Genomic DNA, 7,439 nt, shown 5'->3' with positions numbered 1-7,439 from the left:
AGTAATTATTTTCAAAGCTAAGTTTGGCTATTTTTTTTTTAAAAAAGCTAACTCACTTTTAACTCTTAAAAATTAGCTAAGGTTTTTTTTTAAGTGCTACCCTTCAAGGGGAGCTTAAAGTTAAACAGAGTAAAAACCTTTTTGTCAAACAACCTTCTCTCCACTTATATTACTTTTTGATTTATGTCAAAGGGAGAGAGAAAAGTTAAAGTTAAGAGTTAAAACATAATTTTTATGAAAGAGGGAGCATAAGGGAGTTTTTTTTTTTTACAAATTATTGTTCATGCTTCAATTCCTTTATTTATTATTATGTTTTACTTCACTTTGAATCATGTTGCCATAATAAAAAAGAGGGAGATTGTTGGTACGGGAAGCATCAGATGATTGAACCTGAATTTTGATTATGTCAAAGGGTCCAAAGTTAAGATGTCTTGTGATTTAATAAGGTTGATTGAGCTTGCAGGAAAGTCCTAAGTTATCTTAGGCAAAAGTCCTAGTGGATTTTATGCAGGTGGAAAATCCTAGGGGGAGGTAACCCTAGGTCCTAGGGGGAGATAACCCTAGGTTCTAGGGGGCGGTAACCCAAGGTGATGGAAAGTCCTAGCTGTGGTTAGGTAGGTGGAAAACCCTAGGGGGTGGTAACCCTAGGTTATGAAAAACCCTATGGGGAGGTAACCCTACGTCCTGGGGGTGGTAACCATAGGCTATGGAAACCCCTAGAGAGAGGTAACCCTAGGTCCTAGGAGGTAGTAACCCTAGGCGGAAAGTCCAGTCGGTCTGGAGGACCTGTCTGGCAATAGTAATCTCTCTTGAGAGGAATAGGTGAGAGCGTATTCCCCATTGAGGGAACAGTAGGCGTCGGTTTGACCTAGGGTTTCCGGAGGAAATCCGAAGTCAAAATCGGACAGTCCAAAGGCTGTCAAGTTATTTATTTATATATTATTTACTATTTTGTCTAACTCTATTTTGTAGGAAACTAACGATTTTGTAGGGTCTGACTTAGCCTTGATCAATCGACCGAATGACCGGATCAGTCGACTGAACCCCAGTACAACAAAGTTGATTTCTAGCCAACTAACCGGATTCTACCGAAGGATCGGTCAACCGAACCTGAGATCGGTTGATCGAACAGTGGATATCCGATGACTGAGATCAGGCTGGATTGATCGGATCAGACTAGATAAGCCAACGAGGATAGCGAGATCGGTTGACCGAACGGCGGGATCAGTCAACCAGACGAGGACTCATTCGAAACTGAATCTGGACGGGAAGACAGACCAATTCAGGCAGGATCGATCGACCGAACTAGGGGATCGGTCGATCGATTAGTGACGAGTCAAACCTGATCCCGACATTAGTGGATCTGGATCAGGCATAGCTTGGCTATTTAAGGAGGGCTCGACCAGTTGCTTCAACAACACAATTACCGAGATCAACAATGAACAACTGCTGCTCTCTTCAATGCTGCTCCAACAACCGATGAACAAATTCCTAATTCCTTATTGTCAGTATATTTTGTTTTTTCAGTACTTGAAATTGCTTACTTATAAAAGATTTCCAAACTACTAGTAATTACCCACCGAAAGCGATCAACGATCGCGGACTCTGGAGTAGGAGTCGTTATAGGCTCCGAACCAAGTAACATAAATTGTGTTAGCATTGCTCTTATTCTCCTTTTTTATTCCGCTGTGTATTCTGTGTGTCTTACGAAACGAACAAATTAGTCACGAGTGCTATTCACCCCCTCCCCACTCTATCACGTCATCGATCCTACAACATGTGTCCTCATAGTGTAAGTGGTTGTGGATCCATATAGTAGGACCTTTTAAGACCCCCAAACTCTTTAATGACTTGCTTTCTAGATTCATGCCAACCACAGCCATTGTAATCTGGTAAAGACCTTTGCTTTCTATTTCCACTCTCAAATTCCCTTCTTGGCTTGTCAAAGAAAAGCCCTTCTCTAAATGATGCTCCTTCAAGAACACAAAGATCAAATAGCTCTGCATGTAAGTGACAGACAAAAGAACTAAGTTTTTCATTGGGTTAACAAGATAAATAAAGGTTATGCTTGGATAAGCATAAATTAATGCCAATGCAGACACAGAGCGACCATTCCCGAAGCATTCCATGGAGACTTTGCAGTTGCAGCACCTTCACAAACTGGAATCCCGACATTTTCCCCAAGTGTCTTATGCTAAGAGCTGAAAAAAGTGGACCATCCTTTAAATCAATGCCACCACGGTGTAGCACTGGTGCCATACTAGGTGCACCTTCATTTATCGCCCGACTAGCATGGAATCTTCTGCAGCAGTCTTGGCACCATTTGGAAGCGTGAGCAGGTCTTGGACAATCCCAAAGGGCATACTTCGGCCGCAAAAATGCAGAAGGTGGGAGTAATATAGTCGGCAACACATCTGACATGGGAGAAAACATCTGGCTCATTTTGCTCAGTAGAATCTCGGTCAACATAAAGCTCATGCGTTCCTGTTGCAAATTGTACTGCTGATAATCAAAGTGATTTGCCTTCAGCAGGCAAGTGACAACAGCATTCTGTGGACCTCTAGGGAGGTTGCTTTTGTAGTGACCAGAATAAAGGTAGTCCTGCCTAGCTACTACATCCTGATGCACGTAGTACTCATGCAAGGCTGCAAGAAGACAATTTCAAATTGTAGTTGTCAAAATAACCAAAGTTTGAACTTCTATTGAAAGCAAACAAAGCAAACAGGATCATAAATTCTTATAAAAATGTTGAGAACTCAGAAATGTAATGACAAGAATATGAAAAATAAACAACACCAAGAAGAATACCGGAATAAAGAAAAGGCATCCAATTTAACTCTCAAGTGATACAACAATAAATAATAATAAATTAATAAGTGTTAATTAAGAAAGAACGTAACCTTACAAAATTTTCTAAAATTTTTTAGAATTTTTTTAAGATTTAAACGAAATTCCGATGACATGTTTAAGGAATCTATTAGGCGCAGAGAAAGTTGGTTTGAAATGTTATTTAAGTTAGATATTGATTGATTTTATTTAACATAAGGTTATAAATCATCAACCTAACTATATAAATTAAAAACCTAATTAATTCTTCTCCTATTCTTATTCAGCGATTCATTTCCTCTCCTGATCCACTCTTAATCGCCGCCGTAGCTCCCTCGTGAACTCGTCAAGCTGCCACCACCGAATCGTCGTCGTACCGCGGCTCCCTTTCAGTGTGAGTCCAATGTGGTGACGTTGCGTCCTCCACCTCACCATTTGTGTCACGCCCCAGAGGGGCCCCTACCCGACAAACAAACAACATCTCCCGTGTAACAGTGACAATATGAAATATATATACAATGCCACAAGACTATTCACATGCTATAATCAACAGCCCACACGACTGGAACATACACTACCACGTAGTTATATATACCCACTTGGTTGGAACAAAATGATCACAACCACGCAGTTATATAATAAACAAGCCACACGACTGTACTAAAAATACAGCAGAAAACGAAAGGAAAACTCATAAATCAAGAACAACAAACTGCTAGCCGGCTAGATTATACAACCATAACAAAACGACTACAAGACACCACATAGCAACACTCCAAAACAAAGTCGAGTTATACAATGCCATGTCCATAAATCGTAATGCGAGTAAAATAGGAAACAAAACTAGAAACCATCCTCGGATGTGATGTGGGACCGGCAGACAGGATACTCCAAGTGACTCCACAATTATCTACTTGCTACTTGAGGAAAAAGATAATACATAAATGTGGTGGTGAGTACAAGTCCCTCAACGAGTAATAGACAAGATAGTCCATGACCTAAATAAAATACGGAGATCAAAGTTTATAGTCTCAGTAGGGAAATAAGAACATGATCATACTAACATAAACAATGCATCTAAACATAACTGGTGTAATGAATACACATACCCAATTCGGATCTAACGCATAAGATCATGATCACACATGATATAATAAACATACATACCCAATCAGGATCTAACACATAAAGTCAAAACCTTAAATGACAAAATAAGTGCACATAACCATAACCGACATAATGAAGTGCACATATCTAATCTGGAAATCGATAGATACGGTATAATAATCATTAAACTCATCGGGGATCAACAACAAATCTACTTGCAACGTCTGAGCAATATAACCGACAGCATATACATGTATAATAAATGACATGTATAAAGCATGACAACCATATGCAACAATCATAGCTTAAACAAATGAAACATATCATAATCACATGTAGCTAGTATTTAATAGACATGTATGCAAATATATCTCCACAAGATGCACCGTGCATCATATACAAATGTGCATGCATGTCACATGGTGTCACTCCCGCCCGTCCCTCCACCTGTCATGACCCCTGTGTGACTGAGGGATCGGGATAATGACAATTGTACAACCCTCTAGCTAACACTACTCTCGAGTAGCCGAGGTGACAATGCTCTAAGTAGTTATCTAACTACATAGTGATGGGGTCCCTGACTGCTCACAATGCCGGATCTCACAACGCCTAGTGACCGAGTGGCACGATAGGGTATGCGATAACTGCTCCAACTATCACTACCCATGAGTGGCCCGGTGTGCGACACTAAAAATGAGTGACGACTCTCTCACGCTACAAGGTAGACAATGGTTGTCAGCATGCAATGCAATGATGAACATGATATAAATATTCATGATGTCGATACGATCATCATCAATGCAACATCCCAATCATCATAAATACCTCCAATACAATGATTCATCTTATACCTATGCCTACAAGTATGGATAAATCCAACTAGTGTCACTAAACAATAAATACAATCAATAGTCACATCAGACACGTACATACCATACACGTACGCACCCTACAACGTAGGTATAATCAACATGATACCTCTAATGTCACACCAATCACATATGATCACCAACATTGACATAATTGACATGACTTCTCCAATAGTACACATCAGATATATATACACACAACCACATTGGTATAATCAACAAGAAACCTCTAATAGTCATACCAGACACGTATAAACACAACCACATAGGTATAGTCAACAAGAAACCTCCAATAGTCTTACCAGACATGTGTACACACACAACATGCAAATAGACAGTCAACATGGTTACTTCTACAACACATACCAATAATGTGCACACTCGACATCATATGCAAAATCAGCATGTTCATGTAGTCAACAAGATATCTGCTACAATAAATACTCTACATGTGTATACACAACAGAGTATAGATATCAGAAGTCGAGACTGTATATGAAATAACCAGATCATCTCTAAGGTCAAGCAGATAAGTCTCAAGCAAGATAACAAAATGAATAGATTTAAGGTAAAACAACCTAATCCATCAACCAATAACAATCATGCACTAAGTTCAAAGAACTAAAAAGGCCAAGGAAGAAATACCTGCCTTTATATAACACGTCTGAAAGATCCTACTTCGAGACACTCGTCCCAACTTCCAGTCTTGCGAGCACATAATATATTTAGCTAATTACATATGAAGTAAATATCTAAATAAAATTCCCAATCTAATTAGAGTAACTCTAATCATACATGATATTTAATTAACATCTAATTAATGATTAACTTAACTTAATCCCAACTCCTTGATTGAATTAGGTCTCATCATTAATCCTAATCTAATTCATCCCCATATTTAGATTAGTTTTAGCCATAAATCATCCCTAATACTCACCGAGCACAATGGTAGTTGTCGGTGGCTCACGACCGAAGAGGTTCACAGCCCGAAATAGTTGCTGGAGCTGTGGATCACCTGCAAACAATGATGGTTGGAGTTATGGATTTATTGTCTTCCAAATCAAATGCCCCAATCAGCAGTGTGTATAAACCAAATCATCACATCGAGCTAGGGTTAGCCAATTTCCTCCGATGCGACAGCAAGAAGGCTCTATGTAAGGCACTGCTCAGCCAACGCTCGACTGATCAGGAAGGAGGAAAAAGATGGTCGATCCAATCTCTCATGTCAGGGTGGCAACAGATTTGTTCCGACTCTGACAGGGGAAGAAGAGGAAGATCGGTGGAAATGGGTCGGAAGCTAGGGCATAGCCGAGGGGGTGATGATGGTTGTGGAAGTGACACATCGCGGTGGCACTGGCAACACCACCAATGTGAGACCCAAAATCGCATGTGAAAAGAGAGACGCGAGAAGAGTGGGCGGCACGACATTGGCTGGAAAGCAGACCAATCTACTTGTGACCAAAGGGAGGCTGACAGCAGCTCCCCCCTAATGACCAAAGACGTTGGGACGGTGAGGACCACAACAGATCATGATAGGAGCTTGACGCCGGCGAGATCGGAAAAGAAAATCCGACATCGATGAGATCAGGAGAGGAAAGCTTGCAGAGGAGATGAGGAGAGGAGGTGTTGGCGAGAACGGGGAAGAGGAAAGCCTTCTAAAGAGGCTTTAGCTAAGCCCAATCGATTCATCCCCTTAAACATCTCATACGGACTCCATTTAAATCCCAAAAAATTTCTAAAAATTCTCCAAAAAAAAATCAATAAGGTTATTTCTCCAATAACACTTATTATTAAATTTGCCGTATCTTACAATTTATCCAATCACCACGGTCAAATAAGGTCACTACGACCCGACTTAAGCGGCCAGACACTGATAACCGTGGCCAACGGTGCCAACCCACAGCCACAACCAACTCCACGACTACCAGGGCCAGCCCTTGCGGTTAGCCACGACATTGTTGTTCCTACCCTGTTGGCTGTTGCTCCATAAGATGAGAACCATCGCCGCCAGCCCGTAGCCATCTGCTGCATCCCATAGCATTGCCGAAGAAGTCGAAGGGTAACAAACTTGCCTTACTTAAGTTGTGTGAACTAATTAATCGATCCTGTTGTCGAGTGCAATCTGGAATTTAGTTGTTAGATTGGGTTGATTAAATTTGCTAATAATGTTGAGGAGGTTGATGGGTGAAATTTCATTCAATTACTTACCCCATGCCAATTGTAACAGTAAGGTTTAAATTGAATCCGATGGTAAGTTTTGCTTGATTAATTAAACAATTAAATATGGTTAAAGAGTAGCCTTAATTGAGTTAAGTACAAATTTATAGAATGATAAATGGAATGGTTGGATTGTCAGTTCATGTCTTGTTTCGATAATTGAAGTATGTTAAGAAGGTTAATTAATTGGGTTGGATTAATTTATAAGGAGATTAGCTGTGAAAAAAGTGTCGGATCATTAAATGGAATTAAAATATGATTTCCTAATCGGATTAGGGTCAAGTTTAACTATTTGATTTATTGTAGAACTTAGCTATAATATATATTTTGTGTTGTAGGATACTAATTTGAGACAAGTGTTTCGATGTGAAGACATTCAGCACGATCTATATATCAGATGGGTAGTTCCTACTTGTATTC

At 40.0% G+C, this 7,439-nt stretch overlaps 1 pseudogene; it reads right to left on the bottom strand.

Moving 5' to 3' along the window:
- Nucleotides 1-1,785: 1,785 nt before the first annotated feature.
- On the bottom strand, nucleotides 1,786-6,843 carry LOC121999540 (annotated as a pseudogene).
- Between the last annotated feature and the right edge of the window lie 596 nt (nucleotides 6,844-7,439).

This window comes from Zingiber officinale, chromosome 7A (genome assembly GCF_018446385.1).
Source record: "Zingiber officinale cultivar Zhangliang chromosome 7A, Zo_v1.1, whole genome shotgun sequence".
NCBI lineage: Eukaryota > Viridiplantae > Streptophyta > Magnoliopsida > Zingiberales > Zingiberaceae > Zingiber > Zingiber officinale.
This window is presented reverse-complemented; position numbering and strand designations above follow the sequence as displayed.